This window comes from Salvelinus namaycush, chromosome 18 (genome assembly GCF_016432855.1).
Source record: "Salvelinus namaycush isolate Seneca chromosome 18, SaNama_1.0, whole genome shotgun sequence".
Taxonomy (NCBI): Eukaryota; Metazoa; Chordata; class Actinopteri; order Salmoniformes; family Salmonidae; genus Salvelinus; species Salvelinus namaycush.
Window position 1 is genome coordinate 4435324 of NC_052324.1, and position 22019 is coordinate 4457342.

At 41.3% G+C, this 22019-nt stretch overlaps 1 pseudogene; it reads left to right on the forward strand.

Moving 5' to 3' along the window:
- Window positions 1-22019, forward strand: part of LOC120063513 — a 38714-nt pseudogene that overhangs the window by 4136 nt on the left and 12559 nt on the right.

Genomic DNA, 22019 nt, shown 5'->3' on the forward strand with positions numbered 1-22019 from the left:
GGTTTAAGGGTTGCCTGGTATGGCTCTTAATTAGAGGCAGGTGTTTTGCGTTCCTCTAATTGAGAGTCATATTTAGGTAGGTTGTTTCACAGTGTTCGTTGTGGGTGGTTGTCTCCTGTGTCAGTGTTTGTCGCACCATACAGGACTGTTCGGTTTGTTTGTGAGTTCGGTCTTTTGTGTAGTCATTTTCCTGTTCGTGAGTTCTGCGTTTTATGTAAGTTCACATGTCCAGGTTTGTCTACTCCGTTTTGTTGTTTTGTTAGTTTATAGTCAAGTTCGTGTTTTCGTTGTCCTAATTAAATCATGTCATTCCAAAACGCTGCGCCTTGGTTCAATCACTACTCCTCCTCTTCGGTTGAAGAGGAGGAGGACTACCGTTACAACTAGACCTTAGTGCTGCCTTTGATACCATCGATCACCACATTCTCACACACAGCTGTACATTTCAATGAAACATGGTGAAGCCCCAAAATTGCCCTCGCTAGAAGCCTGTGTTTCAGACATAAGGAAGTGGATGGCTGAAAACTTTCTACTTTTAAACTCGGACAAAACAGAGATGCTTGTTCTAGGTCCCAAGAAACAAAGAGATCTTCTGTTGAATCTGACAATTAATCTTGATGGTTGTAAAGTCGTCTCAAATAAAACTGTGAAGGACCTCGGCGTTACTCTGGACCCTGATCTCTCTTTTGACGAACATATCAAGACTCTCCGTGTGCGGGAGATCTTCACCTACTTCTTCAAAGAGGGTGCTGTTCCATGGCAACACCATAGACTACACTATGCACAACCAAAGGCTCTATACAGAAATATAATTTAAAAAACAGTACACTACACTGCCTATGCATCATGTAAATACTAAAACTGGTTCACCTCTATCTAATTTCCTTCATCTGCATTGATCTGATTAACAGGAAAGCTGTAGTATTTCATCAAACGAGAGACTTAATTTCAATCAGTAGAGAATGTGAAACGCTTAATTGAAAGAAGTTCATTATCCAAGTGTTATAAATACATAATACATGCATTATAAATATTATAAATACAAGTTCAATCTGTACTTCCATGTACATCTGGTGTGCATTATAAAAACAGGAAGAAAGAGGTGGCGAGAGAGGTTTAAAAGACAGAAAGGGAAAGAGGTAAGAACAGAGGAGCAGGGAAGACAGCAAATGATTAATGAATCACAGTGCTGCCCTAATATTCTCTCAGTTCATCACAATTACATAATAGTGTCTCTAGTGGTGTCTCCTAACCAGCCTTGGGCTCCCAGTCGGCCCGAAGGTTATCTTTAGAACGGGTGAGGTGGTGATGACAGGACTGGGGGTTGGCATCCTCTTTCACATCAAAACATACCTGCAGATGAGACAGAGAGAGAGATTGCATGTTTAAGCCTTGTGTTTTTTTAATTCTAAAACTCAGTCATCATAATCATCTGGAGGTGAAATGCAAAACGGACCTTGGATCATTAACTCTGAGACTACTAAATCTCTATTTCAATGTAAAGCATCTCTTTAATAATACTTCCTGTTGACCCGATCAAGTGACCTCTCAACTCTGATCATGCTGTGCTTTCTGTGTAGCCAGTTCAGATGCGGGAAGGGTTCACAGAGGATTTAGGGAGAAGGGGAGAGAGGGATGAAGTGAAGGAGAAAGCCTTATTGAGAAAATAAGGTAGTTAAAGAGACAGTGTTCAACAGGAATCTGTGTGTGAGGCCTCACCTGGTGTCCACACTAAGTGGCTGCAGAGTACTTTATGCTGAAAAACATGCAGACACACGAGGACAAACAATATAGCGTAGTTATAGAAATAAGGAAGTGTCTTACTATTCTCCATGGTTGGCTCTCTTACCTATTCTTTGAAGGTGGAAGGAGCAACAGTTATACACCTGAGCCTGCTTACTGCTCAACACAATCCATCAGCCTGCTTACTGCTCAACACATCCATCAATCAGATTGATACATGTGTGGATTATAGGGTGTCTAATTGTTCTACGTTTTTTCAATATGGGTGACTTAAAATAGCCTGTTTTTGTTTTGACATCACACCCTTACCTAAACAGCACCCACACCTGAGAAGTAGAAATCAACTGCAGTTGACATAGCTAAGTAAATGGAAGAATACTCTTATTGCAATGTGGATGGTTCTTAAAAGAGCCTTTGGTTGTGTATAGTATAGTCTATGGTGTTGCTAGGGAACAGCACCCTCTTCAAAGAGGTATGAGGTGAAGATCTCCCGCACATGGATTGCCTCTCTTGCTGTGTTGTTGGACCCCATCCTTGAAACATTCTGCAGAGTAGCAGACTTCTCCTCTGGCACACAGCGGCGAGCTGCAGATCCCCTCCTGGTCCTCGTGTCCATCCTCATGAAGTTATGCAGGACACAGGTAGCCTTCACACGCCTGAATTTTCCCAGGAGGCACCCAGATGGCTTTCACAGCTCTCTTTATCTGAGGACAGAAAACCTCACAAGAAACAGACTTCATTATACATTCATTATCTCCGTCCTCACTTCTAGGGACTGGAACGACACAAAAGTACCTGCCCTTTCCAGAATAGCCTACTCTCTCACTTTGACAGTTGGGGCTGCTATCCTTTCACCCTCCTCCATAGCTGTTAGCTAGCTACCTACAATTTTTTTTACATTTTTTTTTACATTAGCTAGATATCTTTACATATACAGTATGTAAAGTTAGCTAGATAGCTAGCTAGCTATGTTAGCAGCTCATTTGAGTTAGCCTGCACTGTAGATAGTTAGCTAATAATACATCATTTTTTTTTACATTTTCTAAATGTATTTACTTACTTGAATTGGTTCGCCCAGCCATGTGGACGATTGGAAACATGGCAGCAAAGTTTTTTGTCACCAGAGCGTTTTAGAGCATATTACTATTGAACTATTTACCCATTTAATAACCAGACCTTCATACAAACTTGCTATGCTGAATTATTGACGCACAATCGAACGTGCTGCCATATGCTGCCAGAATGCCCACAAGCGAGCCACTCTGGGCGGCCTAAGCGTCATGTGGCAATTTACTGCTTGTGCTAGTGTGGACGCGCGAGTTTCGACTTCAAACAAGGAAGCGAAATATAATCCATTGTTTTATATTGTGGTAGGCGGTTTTAGCAACAGCTGTGCTGGACAGTGTTCAACATGACTGATAGTTGTGATGGTGTGGGTGGGGATGATGAACGTCAAGGACCTGGATGGTCTGCTATAAGTGCTGCTGACAGCAGTGGCACTTCTAGTGTTGAGAACGTGAAGGTAGTGAAAAACAAAGTAATAATGTGTTGGAGTGGGAAAGTTGTTATCGTGTTTGATGCGACCACAGGGTCTCATCTACACCCTATTAGATTAACCAATGGCCCTAAGAAAGAGATAGGGGAAGTCACATTAGCCCGGTTCATTGGTAATGGTAAACTGTTAATATTCTGTGCTGACCATGTCCATCAAGTGAAGATTCTGAAAATGAAAACTCTCAATGGGAAGAAAACCACAAGTCATGTCCCTGGAGCTTTGGCTAGGCTGAGGGGGGGGGCATTTCTGGGGTTCCATAGAGTGTATAACATAAAATGTAGAGGGGCATAGTGGTTGACGCCAAAAGGCTGTTCAGTAAAAAAGAGGGGCAGAGAAGTGAAAGCCTATCAGTATTATTAATGTGTCACGTCCTGACCTTAGTTCCGTTTTTGTGTCTCTATTTTAGTTTGGTGAGTGAGTTAGGGTGGGCAGTCTATGTTCTTTTTTCTAGGTTGTTGTTTTCCCTATGTGTTTGGCCTGGTGTGGTTCCCAATCAGAGGCAGCTGTTTATCGTTGTCTTTGATTGGGAGCCATATTTAGGTAGCCTGTTTTCCATTTCCATGTGTTGTGGGTGATTGTTTCCTGTGTTAGTGTTTGTTTCACATTTCAGGACTGTTTCGGTTTTCGTTATCATTCACTTTGTTATTTTTGTATTTTGTCGTGTTCAGTTTTATTAAACTATCATGGACAATTACCACACTGCGTATTGGTCCGATCCTTCATACTCCTCGTCTGAAGAGGAGGAAAATCGTTACATAATGTTTGAGAAGGTTGTACCTAAGAAAGTATAGATGGGGTTCCTGGCTTTCACTGTTAGAGAATTTGTCCCACCTCCATTAAGGTGTTTTAAATGCCAAAGATTGGGAAATGTAGCAGCTCTGTGCAAAGGAAAGAAAACAGGTGCCAAGTGTGGAGCGGAACATGATTATGGTGAATGTGGGAACATTGTCAAGGTTAAATATTTGTCACGATCGTCATAATGATGAGACCAAGGCGCAGCGTGAGTAGAGTTTCACATATTTAATAAAGAGACTCATAAACAAAAGCACAAACGAAACGTGAAGCTACTGATGTGCACAAAGGCAACTATACGTAGACAAGATCCCACAACACAAACAAGGGAAATGGCTACCTAAATATGATCCCCAATCAGAGACAACGATAAACAGCTGTCTGATTGGGAACCATATCAGGCCAACATAGACATACAATACAACTAGATGACAACACCGCTAGACATACAAAAACCCTAGACATACAAAACTAGCGTGCCCACCCTAGTCACACCCTGACCTAACCAAAATATAAAGAAAAACAGATATCTAAGGTCAGGGCGTGACAATATTGTAATTGTGGGGGGCAACACAGTGCAGCATTTGGTGGATGCCAGGTGCAGAAAGAGGCAAGGGAAGCCCAAAGATACAAAATCACTCATAATGTCTCTTATGCAGAGGCTGCAAGGCAGATTGATGGAACTATTAGGCAGAATGATGGAGATAATAGGGAAATAAGTGAAATAATCTGTCTGTAAACAATTGTTGGAAAAATTACTTGTGTCGTGCACGAAGTAGATGTCCTAACCGACTGTATATACACACACACACACACATATATATATATATATATATATATATATATATATACAGTTGAAGTCGGACGTTTACATGCACTTTGGTTGGAGTCATTAAAACTCGTTTTTCAACCACGCCACAAATTTCTTGTTAACAAACTATAGTTTTGGCAAGTCAGGTAGAACATCTACTTTGTGTCATGGCTTTAGACATTTCTGATAGGCTAATTGACATCATTTGAGTCAATTGGAGGTGTACCTGTAGATGTATTTCAAGGCCTACCTTCAAACTCAGTGCCTCTTTGCTTGACATCATGGGAAACTCAAAAGAAATCAGCCAAGACCTCAGAAATACAATTGTAGACCACAAGTCTGGTTCATCCTTGGGAGCAAAGATCATACTTTTTGGAGAAATGTCCTCTGGTCTGATGAAACAAAAATAGAACTGTTTGGCCATAATGACCATTGTTATGTTTGGAGGAAAAGGGGGGAGGCTTGCAAGCCGAAGAACACCATCCCAACCGTGAAGCACGGGGGTGACAGCATCATGTTATGGGGGTGCTTTGCTGCAGGAGGGACTGGTGCACTTCACAAAATAGATGGAATCATGAGGTAGGAAAATGATGTGGATATATTGAAGAAACATCTCAAGACATCAGTCAGGAAGTTAAAGCTTGGTCGCAAATGGGTCTTCCAAATGGACAATGACCCCAAGCATACTTCCAAAGTTGTGGCAAAATGGCTTAAGGACAACAAAGTCAAGGTATTGGAGTGGCCATCACAAAGCCCTGACCTCAACCCTATTGAAAATTTGTGCGCAGAACTGAAAATGTGCGTGCGAGCAAGGAGGCCTACAAACCTGACTCAGTTACACCAGGCCATGTCTAGGCTTTACAGTTCATGCAGCTTCTGATCATGGAATTCCGAACGCATTATGCATCTACACCTATATTTAAATGTGTCTACGTTGTCCACAGTGTGTCCGGATTCCCTTTTCCCGCTATATTCAAATGACAGTATGCATCCAACAAATGGTGGAATAGGCTAAATATGACACAACAACTGATGGTAGTAGCTAACTACTGTAGCTAACTAGCCAGCTAACTTCTGTAGCAAGCTAGCAAGCAAGGCAAAAGGGATTGCAAACGGGCTAGCATAACTCTAGCTAAACTAAACATTGTTTTTCAAAATATCAGCTAGCTGGCTAGCATTTATGAGGCCATCAAACACGTTCCTCACATGCTAAGAATGCATTTCGTCCAACGTTATGATGAAAAGGTGCCTCTCATTCCCAAAACACAAGTTTTCTGGAGACTTGTGGGAGGAGTGCTGATGATGTCGCCCACTGTATGTGCTTTCGGTAGCCTAACTGCATCCAGACTGAGGAGAAAACCGCACACAATGCATCCCTGACCACCTCACCTCACCTCAAGCAACAAAATGGAGTCGTGGTCAGCTTTTCCGAAAGGAGGGCGGGGGAGGGCCTTATATGCGTCGCATATAAGGGTTTTACCAGCCCTGGTGCGCAATCGATATGCTGATAGAATTTAGGGAGTCTTGTTTTCAGATTAGCCTTGTTAAAATCCCCAGCTACAATGAATGCAGCCTCAGGATATGTGGTTTCCAGTTTTCATAGAGGGAAATAAAGTTTGTTCAGGGCCATCGATGTGTCTGCTTGGGGGGGAATATATACGGCTGTGATTATAATCGAAGAGAATTCCCTTGGTAGATAATGCGGTCGACATTTGATTGTGAGGAATTCTAAGTCAGGTGAACAGAAGGACTTGAGTTCCCGTATGTTGTTATGATTACACCACGTCTCGTTAATCATAAGGCATACCCCCCCGCCCCTCTTCTTACCAGAAAGATGCTTGTTTCTGTCGGCGCGATGCGTGAAGAAACCAGCTGGCTGCACTGACTCCGATAGCGTCTCTCGGGTGAGCCATGTTTCCGTGAAGCAAAGAACGTTACAGTCTCTGATGTCTCTCTGGAAGGCAACCCTTGCTCGGATTTCATCAACCTTGTTGTCAAGAGACTGGACATTGGCGAGTAGTATGCTAGGGAGTGGTGTGCAATGTGCCCGTCTCCGGAGCCTGACCAGAAGACCGCTTCGTTTGCCCCTTTTACGGCGACGTTGTTTAGGGTCGCCGGCTGGGATCAGATCCATTGTCCTGGGTGGAAGGCAAAACACAGGATCCGCTTCGGGAAAGTCATATTCCTGGTCGTAATGATGGTGAGTTGACGTTGCTCTTATATTCAGTAGTTCCTCCCGACTGTATGTAATAAAACCTAAGATTACCTGGGGTACCAATGTAAGAAATAACACGTAAAAAAACAAAATACTGCATAGTTTCCTAGGAACGCGAAGCGAGGCGGCCATCTCTGTCGGCGCCGGAAGTACTAGTATGCCCCCAATGCAATTCTTAAGGCAAGGAAAATATTGGATATCGGTATTGGCCAAAAATGTAATATCGGTGCATCACTAGTCTGAATACTTTCCAAATGCACTGTAATTTATTGTTATTCGGCATTTGCATTTCAACGGCCTAGAGGAAGGCATACACACACAGACGACATTGACTTCATTTGGTGAAATAGAAGGCCAAACTGAAGTCAGATAAAACCATCTGAGCTTTTTTATCCAGTGGTACACTCTTGGATAATAAAAAGTAACCCTTTCGCCTCAACTTCTAAAGTTAATTGCTTAAATATTCTCTCCACACTGTTAGACGATGTGTATATTACATTGTGTCAAGTACAGTTGGTCGGAGTGAATTCTAGGGACATTTAGCTATAACATACTATAAATGGTTTAGGTCTACCATAAATCACACAGCACATGATGCTAACACATGTGTTAGACATTGACACAGGTACAGTACCTTCAGAAAGTATTCACACCCCTTGACCTTTTCCACATTTTGTTACAGCCTGAATTTAAAATGGATTAAATTGAGATTTTGTGTCACTGGCCTACAAACAATACCCCATAATGTCAAAGTGCAATTAATTAATTGAAAAGCTGAAATATCAGTCAAATTGTATTCAACTCCTTTGTTTTGGCAAGCCTAAAGTTCAGGGGTAAACATTTGCTTAATATGTCACATAATAAGTTGCATGGGACTCACTCTGTCTGCAATAATAGTGTTTAACATGATTACCTCATCTCATTATTTCATTTTAAATAAATTTGCAAAAATTTCTAAAAACATGCTTTCACTTTGTCATCCATTTGAATTCCGTTTGAATTCAAGCTGTAACACAACAAAATGTGGAATAAAACAAGGGGTATGAATTCTTTCTGAAGGTAACGTTACTATTTTTATGAGCTCTCATCTGGATGATGCTAATCAGCCACTTCTGCTCAATGCCCGTTTTTTAAATGTATTATTTAGACGATGAACAGAAATCCTACTAGGAACTTGTTTATCGGTTGGATATATAAAGTTACAAGTTATAAAGTATGTTACTTGTCTGGTCTGTTACTTATTATTAACATTTGTATTATTATGCAGTAGTTTCGTCCGGGGTAGGCCGTCATTGTAAATAAGAATTTGTTCTTAACTGACTTGCCTAGTAAAATAAAATAAAATAGTTTCAGCTGCTGATTTTCAGTTCTATTTAAGTAGTCAGGGACACTCCCATTCTGACAAAGCTAACCACTAGATGGCAGCATTGCAACTTGTTGAGTTGCCTGACAGGAATGGATAATGCCTTGGCTCGTGTTTATATAGGCTAGACCATGGGTATACAACCCTGGGCCAAGATTCACAAAACACTTCTTACGCAAAAACTTAAGAAGCTGCTTATTAAGAAAGAAAAAAAAGTTCATAAGTGCAATTCCTCAACAATATCTTAAGATTTTATGTCCTCAAATAGCTTCTTACAAATCATCCTAAAATGTCTGTTGCTAGGCAACCGATTTAGAAAGCTATCTAGTTAGCAATGGCAATCATGTTAGCATATTTCCTACTGAGATTACTGTTCTAAAACATGTTCTTGGGTTTAAAATAGTCAATACTGAAACTTTCAGATGAAGTTTGTGTGAATTAAACATGTTCAATTGCTTCCTTGAGCTTATTCTCTCACTGCCCCGAGTTTAATTTGTAAACTTGGAAAAGAGAGAACAACCTCATATAACAAAGTGTTCTTAATAAGTCCAAGTAAAGGAAGTGGAATTGCTTTGCATACCTTCATATATTATCTCGGAGTAATATTAACCTGAAATTTACCAATGAACTCATCAAATGGCAAACTCCCCAGCGTTGTCTACTAAATCACATTCAAAATGAATACCCTTTTCAAACGAAAGGCCTTTGTAAATTAATTTGAATAACTATTCCAAATCAATGTTTTGTGGGGGGGGGAAATTGTGCTTGAATTTCATTTTCCAGAAAAATAACATTTGCTGGTGAAACTTAGACAATTTCACATGTAATTTTGGAGGGTCAAAATCACATTTCATTAGGAATTCAAGTCCACCAAGTTTATTAAACAGACTGTTAGGGATATGATACCACATAGAGGTAGGATTAGAGCAACATAATTTCAACCATTTAATTCTAAAAGCACCTACTAACGACTCAAAATCAATACCCTGTAAACCTCCACTATCATAGTCTTTCACTAATTGTGATTTCTGAATATAATATAAATAATATAAATATAAACATCAGCAAAATGAACAGTAACACACAATTCCTATACAGCATTGCACAGGTTGAAGTCGAAGGGATTTCTTTGCCATGCCATCAATGGGTTCCAAATACGAACGGAGCAATAGACAGCCCCCACATTGCCATAAAATCCCCATCCCAAAACGATTTAAATTATGTGAACAGAAAAGGCTTCCACTATTTATGCACAGTTGATGTGCAAAAGACACTGCTGATTGTGCTGGCCAGGTGGAACGCACAACTCATTATTCTATAGAACAGCAATGATGGCCTATACACATACATAGAGGGAACTGTTGAGGATGGATGGCTTTTTGACAAGTGTTGTCTACTCATTTCAAGTATACTTAATTGTCCTCTCTTTTGTAGCTATGTTTTTACTGGTCACACCACTTAACTTTTTGGTTGTACAATTTTTTTAAATTTTTGCCAGGTAAGTTGACTGAGAACACATTTACAGCAACAACCTGGGGAACAGGAATGAATGAGCCAATTATAAGCTGTGGATTATGGTATGAGTGACAGCTTGGGAATTTAGACAGGACACCAGGGTTAACACCCCTACTCTTACAATAAGTGCCATGGGATCTTTAGTGACCACAGAGAGTCAGGACACACATTTAACATCCCATCTGAAAGACAGCACCCTACACAGGGATATTCTTTTAGACCTGAGGAAAGAGTGCCTCCTACTGGCCCTCCAACACCACTTCCAACAGCATCTGGTCTTCCATCTGGACCAACCAGGACCAACCCTGCTTAGCTTCAGAAGCAAGCCAGCAGTGGGATGCAGGGTGGTATGCTGCTGGCTATCCATCGCTGACACCAGCACCTATATTTAAGCCTTGCAATTTTTATTTCGTGGTACGGCATTTTCATAAATGTGTTACTGAACAAAAGTATAAATGTAACAATTTGATTTTACTGAGTTACAGTTCAATATTACGGTGTGCGTATGACGTTGGTAGGATTGTTTGATAAATCAGACTTTTACTATGCGTACGACCATTCTAAATTCTGTTTGTAAGTAGTATTTTAAAATAATTTCTATACAATATTGATAAATGAGGCCTCCGGTGATTTGAATTTAGGCAATCGCTGAACTGATCAGTTGGTCTGGTGTGACAGGGTGGCCTATCCCTAGGCTACACTCTTATTATATTATAGTCTCAAAGTAGTACTGATCTATGATCAGTTTTGTCACTTTAAATCATAATCAATAAGAGGGGGGGATCTGATCCTAGATCAGCACGCCAACTGAGATGCTTTATGAATACGGGCCCTGAAGTGAGGACTACACAGAGAGCTACACTACATGACCAAAAGTATGTGGACACCTGCTCGTCGAACATCTCATTCCAAAATCATCGGCATTAATATGGATTTGGTCCCCCTTGCTGCTTTAACAGGCTTTCCACTAGATGTTGGAACATTGCTGCGGGGACAGTCACGAGCATTAGTGAGGTCGGGCAATGATGTTGGGCTATTAGGCCTGGCTCGGAGTCGGCGTTCCAATTCATCCCAAAGGTGTTTGATGGAGTTGAGATCAGGGCTCTGTGCAGGCCAGTCAAGTTCTTCCACATTGTTCTTGACGAACAATTTTTTCTGTCATGCTGAAACAGGAAACGGCCTTCCCCAAACTTTTGCCACAAAGTTGGAAGCACAGAATAGTCTAGAATTTCATTGTATGCTGTAGCATTAAGATTTTCCTTCACTGGAACTAAGGGGCCTAGCCCAAACCACTTTGAAAGTCACGGAGCTCTTCAGTAAGGCCATTCTACTGCCAATGTTTGTCTATGCAGATTGCATGGCTGTGCTCGATTTTTATACATCTGTTAGCAATAGCCAAATCCACTAATTTGAAGTGGTGTCCACATACTTTTGTATATATCGTGTATGTATGCATTAAATGTGAATGTCAAGTTTTTAATTTCCTTCAACATATCCCTTTATGGCCGTGGCTTTACCCACATTTCACATACCCCCCTAGAATCCAATTTAGGACGTTGTGGGTTTCGCGGGTCATCACACATCGGAGTTCCATACAGCACTTTAAAGGTATTGACCTAATTTCATACCTCGACACGTTGGATACACATCCTTGTTCAACATAATTATTAACTGCCTGCCTATAAGTGTCTATAAGCCAGCTGAATCAGTTGGGGATATTTTTTTTTAAATAGTCATGGAGTCAGACGTCATATTGCAGTCCTATTCAGAATGCATTGATAAGGCTTGCCTCCTCAGGGCCCAGGAGTATCCCACCTGTATGACAGTGGCCATGACGTACATTGGCCTGGCCTGGCCTGCCTGGTCATACTGGGCGACGACCTGAGTCGTCAATAAGGAGGCCTGTCTAATGGGCCTGAAAGCCCTCCAGCTAGAGGACGGAAGGTAAACACCTAGTCACTCTCCACTGCAGTTCATTTACCAGATGTACTAACAATGAGTTACTGTTACGTTCTTTGGTAGTGCCTTGAGCAAAGCACTAAACCATCTACACTTGTTACAGGGCCGCTGCACTTCGGCTGACCCATTTGCTTCCAATCCCTCGGGGGAGTCGGGTTGTGAGCATAAAGACGCGTTTCCGTTGTCTTTAGGTTGATGGACAATAAAGTATTATTTTCTTCTAATGTTAGTGTTTGGTACTTTATAGTCTTTTGTGCTTTATGTGAAGGGAAACCTGTTTAGCAATGTCAGCGTTGAGACCACTGTCAGAGATCACTGCGTCCTGATTTAACCAGTAAAACCCTTTGACACAGCAAACCTCGTCCTTACACGTACAAAAAAGGCCTTTAATGTCTGCTTTCAGTTTCTATGCCATCCCAGAAGGAAGTGAAAAGGACATGAGGTTTGTGTACTGCGCAGCATGCATCTGCTACGTGCTCGATGACTGGTCGGGCATGGACATCAAGAAGGCCATCGACTACATCAGGAGGAGTACGGTAGGTCCGTTGTTTTACTTTGTCTCTTTCATCAAGCAGCCTGCTGCACTGAGCCTCCTCAGTCTTTTCTACAAGAGTTCAGCCCTCAACCACTACTTGCTAGAGTGTAAAACTGGGGTTTAAACCAACATTGGTTTAACCCAGTGTTTATTTCTGTTGTAGTCAACACGTCATAGAGATAGACCTATATCAAGCATCTGTGTCAGTGGTGGCCTTCTTTTGAAGGTGCATTGGAATCAAAGGGCCGTCTTGCCAACTGCCTGACTTTTTACAGTCAAAGCCTTCAGAGAGAAACAGTTTACACAAGTCCTGAGTTTTATTACATTCTCACTTTATCCTCCCCTCCAAGTCACAAGGGGATGGTGAGACGGAGGTGATGAGACCAGCCACCATTGTATCCTGCTGGGCCTCATAATAGTGATTGTTTCCTCTGTGATAACCCCTGCCTTCCCATTACTGTAATCTAACAAAAAATTATATAGTACAGTCTGGAGGGCAGGCAGCGGTATTCCTGTCTGGATGGCTGTAGTGGATTACATTGAGCTGTGTGTGTGGTTTGGGGCCATGCAGTTGGCTGCTGTGACGTGGAGACAGAGGCAGACAAGAAGCCCATGCAGCGCTGGTCCTAAGCTCTGGGGGTTTTCTCAGATGCCTATAAATTGAGGATATGATCCAGACGGGAGGGAAGGCCTCTAATCCTCTTGCTGCCAAATTTGGTGGGCTTTTAACCTCTGGGGCGGGGCACTACAGTAAACATTACTACTTTCAACATTGTTATGTCCTCATTGTTATTGTTGCCAAAGCTGGTCTGCCTCATCAAGCGTGTGTATGAAGTGTGGTTTAGTATAGTTAGCAAGCAGCACTGTGGACATGTGGCCGTGGATTGCTCCATGTGGGCATTGATTGAGCAGCTTGTGTCCTGATCTCGCCTTTCCTCATAGATCACATATGTCACCCCATCTTCAAGTTATTATACCGTTTCAGTGATGGGTATCTATCCCTCACATGGTCCTATGTTTGCCTAATAATCTGAATGTTGTTTTTGCTTCCTCAGTCATATGACAATGGCATTGGCCAGGGGGCTGGATTGGAATCGCATGTTGAGTATGGCAGGCGGCACCCGGGATTGATTGATATTATGGGTCTAGAGCGGGATTAGCCATTAGCCCAAAACCTTACTCGAACAAATATCCTCTTAATTCCTTCCAATTAAGCCCTATTATTCCAGGGAATCCCCCGGGGTTAGCTAAGCTACTGCACAGAGATATTTGTGTAATGAAACCATGGGACGTTACACAAAGCATTTATATTCAAGTTAAGAAAAAAATGTGGAAATTAGAACCTTTATTTAACCCTGGGGGGGCCTTGATTATTCATATTATCTCAAATAGGTAGGTACATACTCCTAACTATCTGCCGAGTGCAAGGTTCTCCCTCATTGTTAGCGGCCGCCCCACAGAGCTGCTACCGTGTCAGATTTATACTCCGCCTCCGCATCTTCCCCCATAAGTACACCTCCGCAGTTGGGAAGTGATCCAAAAGCTCTGATGCTAATGTTGTGACAGTTGAAAAGGGAAACTGGTGATTGATAGTGGTGCTGTGCCGGCGGCTGATAACCCCTGTCATTAAGCGGTCTTTCTGTCTGTCTGTCAGGTGGGTCCACATTCTGTGCCGTCGCCGCCCTGTGTCTGATGGGCAAATTAGAGGAGATGTTCAGCGAGAGTGAGCTGAACAGGATACGCCGCTGGTGCATCATGAGACAGCAGAATGTGCTACTCCTTCTGGGTGGGCGCCACACTCGAGGTAACGGGAACTGGGCTGGAACCTCCGCAGATATATCAGCGTACACTCACTATATGGTTCATTAATGCTGCTTTATTAGCGAAAGGTCCAGTAAATGAATCAAATATGTTCGTAGTATGCATTGACTTTCACTTAGCAGGCCGTACTTCCCCTATGTTAAAATGTTTTACTTGAGTGATACAGCACAATGGGTACCAGTGGTGTTATGGATGGTCCACCCTCCAATAACGGGGTTGGAGGGCGGAAAGAGCGCCGTGAAAAGAGCGTGACCCCGGCTCAACGTGTTTGCTGGTCTGTAACCCACTGACAACGCCCCCGTTTAGAGGGAAATAAAACAGGCCAAAAGTTAACTCATACTGGAGCTTTATTCACACACAGGAAAACTAAGGTACATGGATGGTTCTGTAATAGAGAAATGAAACAAATAATGAGTATATACATGGAATGCAATGAATAAAGCAGGATGAATGTACAGTATGCATATCAATGGGCTACAGCAGTGAATAGAAATGGAACCGAACTGCAAAAGCACAAGGTAAGGACTAAGGTAAAAAGCATGTATTACACAGGACTAATGTTACACAGGAGTAATGAATAGCAATGGCTGCTAACAGTAATAAATGACAGCAGTGCAAGAAAGGACTGTATTTACTTGACAGTAAGTTACCTAAAGCAGAGTTACTTGTAAAGGAGACAGCATAAATGCATAACATAGTAGTTGCTATATTATTATGCTATATTATGACTACTAATAGACACAAACAATGGCAAGTTAAACAACAACAACAAATATCAGCAGTTGTCACAAAGTGCTTATGTTACCGGCCTCAGTTTAACCCTTGTGTCGTCTCAACATTCTGTATACTCCCCTTGTCCTAAGGGTAAAAAATGACCCGCCTTCACTAAACCCCTAAAATAAAGCAGCTTATTTGAATTTTAAACCCCAAATCTATTTTGCATGAAGAAACAACCTGTCATCCATCACAAACGTTGTGAATATCTGGGTTTTCCCTCTTCACAATGCAGAAAGACTGCATTTAATCAGTGGACACCATTCGTTTTTTATTACAACACACCTGTCATAATTGTTATCTTTACTAAAGTAGAGGTTTATTATTATTATTATTGCTAAAGGTACTGCATAGGTGTAAAAAAATGTTTTTGCAAGAGATAGCACTTGTATATCGTAAGAAAGTAGCAGAAATGTGCAGAAAGTAGTTTTGAATGCATTTTATTGAAGGGAAACAATAACGGTCATGACATTTTTTGGCAACATAGTGATATATTCTTATATACTGTACAATGAGGAATTCAACTACAAAATGCTAGTCTTCTCCCATTTTTTTAACCATTGCCCATGTAAGACAGTATGCAGGTGTGTTTGTATGGACTTTGCAGATGTATTTCTCACATGTGCAGCACATAGTATTTGTTTTACAGTCCTTTGGGGGGCAGAATTGGCATCTCCTCCTCTTGCCTGCCCCAGTTGCAGCCGCAAGTGGATCAGGATGAGATTCAGCCCCCTGAACAGCTTTCACAAGCGCTGCAGAGGCTGCTGTACGGGGGAGGCGCTCCTTTCTTTGAATGTGTGGTCGTTACAAGTGCCTTTCCCAGCTGCTCCAGGAACACCCTCCTCTTGTTCCACTTATCAGGCATCCAGGTAGGGTTGATCTTGTTCCATATCACGAAGGCGTTGTATGAGGACACATCAATGATGTTATGAAAGATGACCAGGGGCCAGTGGGCAGTCATCCTTCTGCAGCTGTAAGTTCCAATCACCTTGTCCAGGTTGTCCACGCCTCCTTTGTTGTGGTTGTAGTCCAGGATGATGGCTGGCTTCCAGTCCTCACGATCACTGATCTCAGCCGTTTTGTGCAGTGTGCTCAGGAGGACCACATTCTTCTTCGTCTTTGGGAGTTAAGAAACTATAGTGGTGGTGGGGGTGAAGGCAAACTTGGATGAGAAGGCCTCTCTCCCCCTTGTTGCAAGGAGTGCAGGGGGGAGCTCAGGCTTGTTCTTTCTAACTGTGCCAACCATGGTGATCTTCCTCTCTAGGAGCTGCTGGCTGAGTTCAATCAGTAGCACACATAATCTCAATTTCTCGTGTGTGTGTGTTTCACTTTTTCTAATGTTGGGGTCACTCTATGAAAGGTCATCAAATTTCAATTTAAAAAAATATAATTTAGGGAGTTTTCTCTGCTGTTAAACATAGTGGCGGGTCATGTTTTACCCTTAAGACAACACAAGGGCTATCTGAGGTGGCCTGTAATAGTAAAAAGAACGGACACAAGTTTACATCTGCAAAGTTCTGGCGCTTTTTTTATTCTGAATGTTTTTTTCTCTTGTTCAATTGTCTATTTTCTTGTTCGTACTTTTAAAACATTCACATCAAACACGTGCACACTTTAAAATACACAACATAACTAAAGCGGAATTAAAAAATGTTCCACGAATAACCTTTCACGTGAAAACCACAATGTATTTAACATTCATACAATAGAAACACTTACAGCTGAAGTCGGAAGTTTACATAAACTTGGATTGGAGTCATTAAAACTCATTTTTTCAACCACTCCACAAACTATAGTTTTGGCAAGTCGGTTAGGACATCTACTTTGTGCATGACACAAGTAATTTTTCCAACAATTGTTTACAGACAGATTATTTCACTTTATCACAATTCCAGTGGGTTAGAAATGTACATACACTAAGTTGACTGTGCCTTTAAACAGCTTGGAAAATTCCAGAAAATGATGACATGGCTTTAGAAGCTTCTGATAGGCTAATTGACATAATTTGAGTCAATTGGAGGTGTACCTGTAGATGTATTTCAAGGCCTACCTTCAAACTCATGCTTGACATCATGAGAAAATCAAAAGAAATCAGCCAAGACTTCAGAAAAATAATTGTAGACCTCCACAAGTCTGGTTCATCCTAGGGAGCAATTTCAAAACGCCTGAAGGTACCACGTTCATCTGTACAAACAATAGTACGCAAGTATAAACACCATGGGACCATGCGGCCGTCATACCTCTCAGGAAGGAGACGCGTTCTGTCTCCTAGAGATGAACGTACTTTGGTGCAAAAAGTGCAAATCAATCCCAGAACACGTGAAGATGCTGGAAGAAACAGGTACAAAAGTATCTATATCCACAGTAAAACGAGTCCTATATCGACATAACCTGAAAGGCCGCTCAGCAAGGAAGAAGCCACTGCTCCAAAACCGCCATAAAAAAAGACAGACTACGGTTTTAAAACTGCACATGGGGACAAAGATCGTACTTTTTGGAGAAATGTCCTCTGGTCTGATGAAACAAAAATAGAACTGTTTGGCCATAATGACCATCGTTATGTTTGGAGGAAAAAGGGGGATGCTTGCAAGCCGAAGAACACCATCCCAACCGTGAAGCACGGGGGGGGGGGGGCAGCATCTAGTTGTGGGGGTGCTTTGCTGCAGGAGGGACTGGTGCACTTCACAAAATAGATGACATCATGAGGTAGGAAAATGATGTGGATTTATTGAAGCAACATCTCAAGACATCAGTCAGGAAGTTAAAGCTTGGTCGCAAATGGGTCTTCCAAATAAACAATGACCCCAAGCATACTTTCAAAGTTGTGGCAAAATGGCTTAAGGACAACAAAGTCAAGGTATTGGAGTGGCCATCACAAAGCCCTGACCTCAATCCCATAGAAAAGTTGTGGGCAGAACTGAAAAAGCATGTGCGAGCAAGGAGGCCTACAAACCTGACTCAGTTACACCAGCTCTGTCAGGAGGAATGGGCCAAAATTCACCCAACTTATTGTGGGAAGCTTGTGGAAGGCTGCCTGAAACGTTTGACCCCAGTTAAACAATTTTAAGGCAATGCTACTAAATACTAGTTGAGTGTATGTAAACTTTTGACCCACTGGGAATGTGATATTAAGAAATAAAAGCTGAAATAAATAATTCTCTCTACTATTATTCTGACATTTCACATTCTTAAAATAAAGTGGTGATCCTAACTGACCTAAGACAGGGAATTTTTCTAGGATTAAATGCAGGAATTGTGAAAAACTGAGTTTAAATGTATTTGGTGTATGTAAACTTCCGACTTCAACTGTATACAGTACTAGTCAAAAGTTTGGACACACCTACTCATTCCAGGGTTTGAATTTATTTTTACTATTTTCTACATTGTATAATAATAGTGAAGACATCAACACTATGAAATAACGCATGGAATCATATAGTAACCAAAAAATCCAAATGTCTTTTATATTTCAGATTCTTCAAAGTAACCACCCTTTTAATTGATGACAGCTTTGCACACTCTTGGCATTCGCTCAACCAGCTTCATGAGGTAGTCACCTGGAATGCATTTCAATTAACTTATTAAAAGTACATTTGTGCCAATCAGTTGTGTTGTGACAAGGTAGGGATGGTATACAGAAGATTGCCCTATTTGGAAATAGACCAAGTCCAATTTATGGCAAGAACAGCTCAAATAAGCAAAGAGAAACAACAGTCCATCATTACTTGAAGACATGAAGGTCATTCAATCCGGAAAATGTCAAGAACTTTGAAAGTTTCTTCAAGGGCAGTCGCCATCAAACGCTATGATGAAACTGGCTCTCATGAGAACCACCACTGCTGCAGAGGATAAGTTCATTAGAGTTAACTGCACCTCAGATTGCAGCCCAAATAAATGCTTCACAGAGTTCAAGTAACTGACTCATCTCAACATCAACTGTTCAGAGGACACTGTGTGAATCAGGCCTTCATGGTCGAATTGCTGCAAAGAAACCACTACTAAAGGACAGCAATGAGAATGGACTTACTTGGGCCAAGAAACACTAGTAATAGACATTAGACCAGTGGAAATCTGTCCTTTGGTCTGATGAGTCCAAATTTGAGATTTTTGGTTCCAACCACTGTGTCTTCGTGAGACGCAGAGTAGGTGAACGGATGATCTCCGCATGTGAGGTTCCCACCGTGAAGCATGGAGGAGAAGGTGTGATGGTGTGGGGGTGCTTTGCTGGTGACACTGTGATTTATTTAGAATTCAAGGCACACTTAACCAGCATGGTTACCACAGCATTCTGCAGCGATACGCCAGCCCATCTGGTTTTAGTTTAGTGGGACTATCATTTGTTTTTCAACAGGACAATTACCCAACACACCTCCAGCCTGTGTAAGGGCTATTTGACAAAGAAGGAGAGTGATGGAGTGCTGCACCAGATGACCTGGCATCCATAATCACCTGACCTCAACCCAAATAAAATGGGTTGGGATGAGTTGGATCGCAGGAAAAGCAGCCAACATGTGCTCCGCATATGTGGGAACTACTTCAAGACTGTTGGAAAAGCATTCCTTGTGTAGCTTGTTGAAAGAATGCCAAGAGTGTGCAAAGCTGTCATCAAGGCATAGGGTGGCTACTTTGAAGAATATAAAATATATTTTGATTTGTTTAACACTTTTGTTGGTTACTACATGATTCCATATGTGTTATTTCATTAGTTTTGATGTCTATTTTCGTTCAATGTAGGAAATAGTAAAAATAAAGAAAAACCAATGAATGAGTAGGTGTCCAAACTTTTGACTGGTACTGTATATATAGACAAAAATAACTTAATGTTTTTCTATATACTGCCACCAATATAGATAACTGACAACAATACATTCAGCTTTAAGATAGTAGCACCTCCGTAAAATCGTCTCTCTCTCTCATGCAACTGAGCGTGCGCAGGCAGTTGACCAGCTCGTCAGCACAATTTTTCACAAAACCATTAACATGTAAAACGAACTCAGAAATCCTTAACTGGATTCTTTATAAAATCTCCTAGACAAAATCCAGTACAAGTAAGCTGCTCATTAAACATAGTCACTGTGACTTGTAAATTGTTTTTTTTTTCAATTTAAAGTTTTATTAAGTTTTCAATCAACCAACCAAACACATTCCACATTCACAGATGTGACAGACTTAAAAAAATAATAATAATAAAAAATTGTTTTATATATATATATATATATACACACACACACACAAATAATAATTATAACAAAATTTAAAATATAGAACTTGCAGCAGCACTATCAAGGTTCTTATTAGCTATTTCCAGCCTTAGCTGAGATGAAGAGCCAATAATTAGTTTTTAGATTTTACAGCACCTTACACAACACGCATCTGCTCATCTCCCTGATCCCCCCATTCACTCTGTCCAATTTGAAATATAGTTGAGTAGTGGAGACCAGAGTCTATCTGTAATGGCGTTCCTCTTCCTCTTCATCCGAAGAGGAGGAGCAGGGATTGAACCAAAATGCAGCTTCGTGATATGACATGATATTTATTGAACAAGACAAAAACGAACTATACTTGAATAACTAACAAAAATAACAAACGACGTAGACGAACCTGAACATAAGAACTTACATGACACGAAGAACGCATGAAACAGGAACAGACTACATAAACCGAACGAACGAACAAACAAACCGAAACAGTCCCGTGTGGCGCAACGTACATAGACACAGACACAGGAGACAACCACCCACAAACAAACAATGTGACACCACCTACCTTAATATGATTCTCAATCAGAGGAGATGAAAACCACCTGCCTCTAATTGAGAACCATATCAGGTACCCATTAAACCAACATAGAAACACAAAACATAGACTGCCCACCCAAACTCACGTCCTGACCAACTAACACATACAAAACTAACAGAAAACAGGTCAGGAACGTGACACTATCAAACTTGGGCTGTCTCTTGTGGAGGTCATAAGTGAGCTTTTCAAGAGGGAGAAAGTCAACAATCTGGTCAATCCACATTTTAAATGTAGGAGAGGTACTAGAGGCCCACAATAGAAGAATACATTTCTTAGCAAAGTATGTAATGGTCATGAGCAAATTTTCTCTGTCAGGATCAAGAACAAAGTCCTGCTGGGCATTAAGAAGATAGAGACACGGGGTCATATCAAACTGTACATCTAGTATTTTCTGTGCAGCAGTATGTATAGATTGCCAAAATCTGGCAATCTCTCTACAGCTCCAAAATACATGCATATAGGTTCCACTTTCAGAGGTACATCTTTTACAGTTAGGAGAAATGTCTGTTTTCATTTTATGGAGTCTCAAGGGAGTGTAATAAAATTTGTACAAAAATTTGTAATTAGATTCTTTCATTTTTACATTAGTAGAGGAGCAGTATACCCTGTCGCAAACCTCCGCCCATAACTCATCACTGATGGTCAGACCAAGGTCCTTTTCCCAGATTCTTTTCAAAGGAGTAAAGGAGGAGCCTCCTTTCTCAGAAAGGAGTCTATAGATATAGGATATTTTGCCTTTAATGGATTGTGCTGTGACAAGAAGGGTTTCAACTTCATTCAACTGAGTTCTAAACCTCCTCTTGGAAGTAAATGAGGAGATGACATGTCTAATTTGAAGATATTTTTTAATCTTGGCACATTGAATTCACTGCAGAGCTCTTGAAAGGATTTCAGTGTAGTGGTCTTCTGATGAAATAGGTCTGAAAAGGTCCTGATTCCTAGAGTATGCCAAAGATTAAAGTTGGCATCCCTCAGGGCTTTTGGCAAGTCTGGGTTGCCTACTATAGGCGAGTGAGAACATATTTGGGAGGAGATGCCCAGGTATTTCTTACAGTCCCTCCACGCTAGTAGTGTGCTGTAAATCACAAATGTTTTGGCTATGTTGCCCACTTCACTAAAGTTATTAATGAATATAGT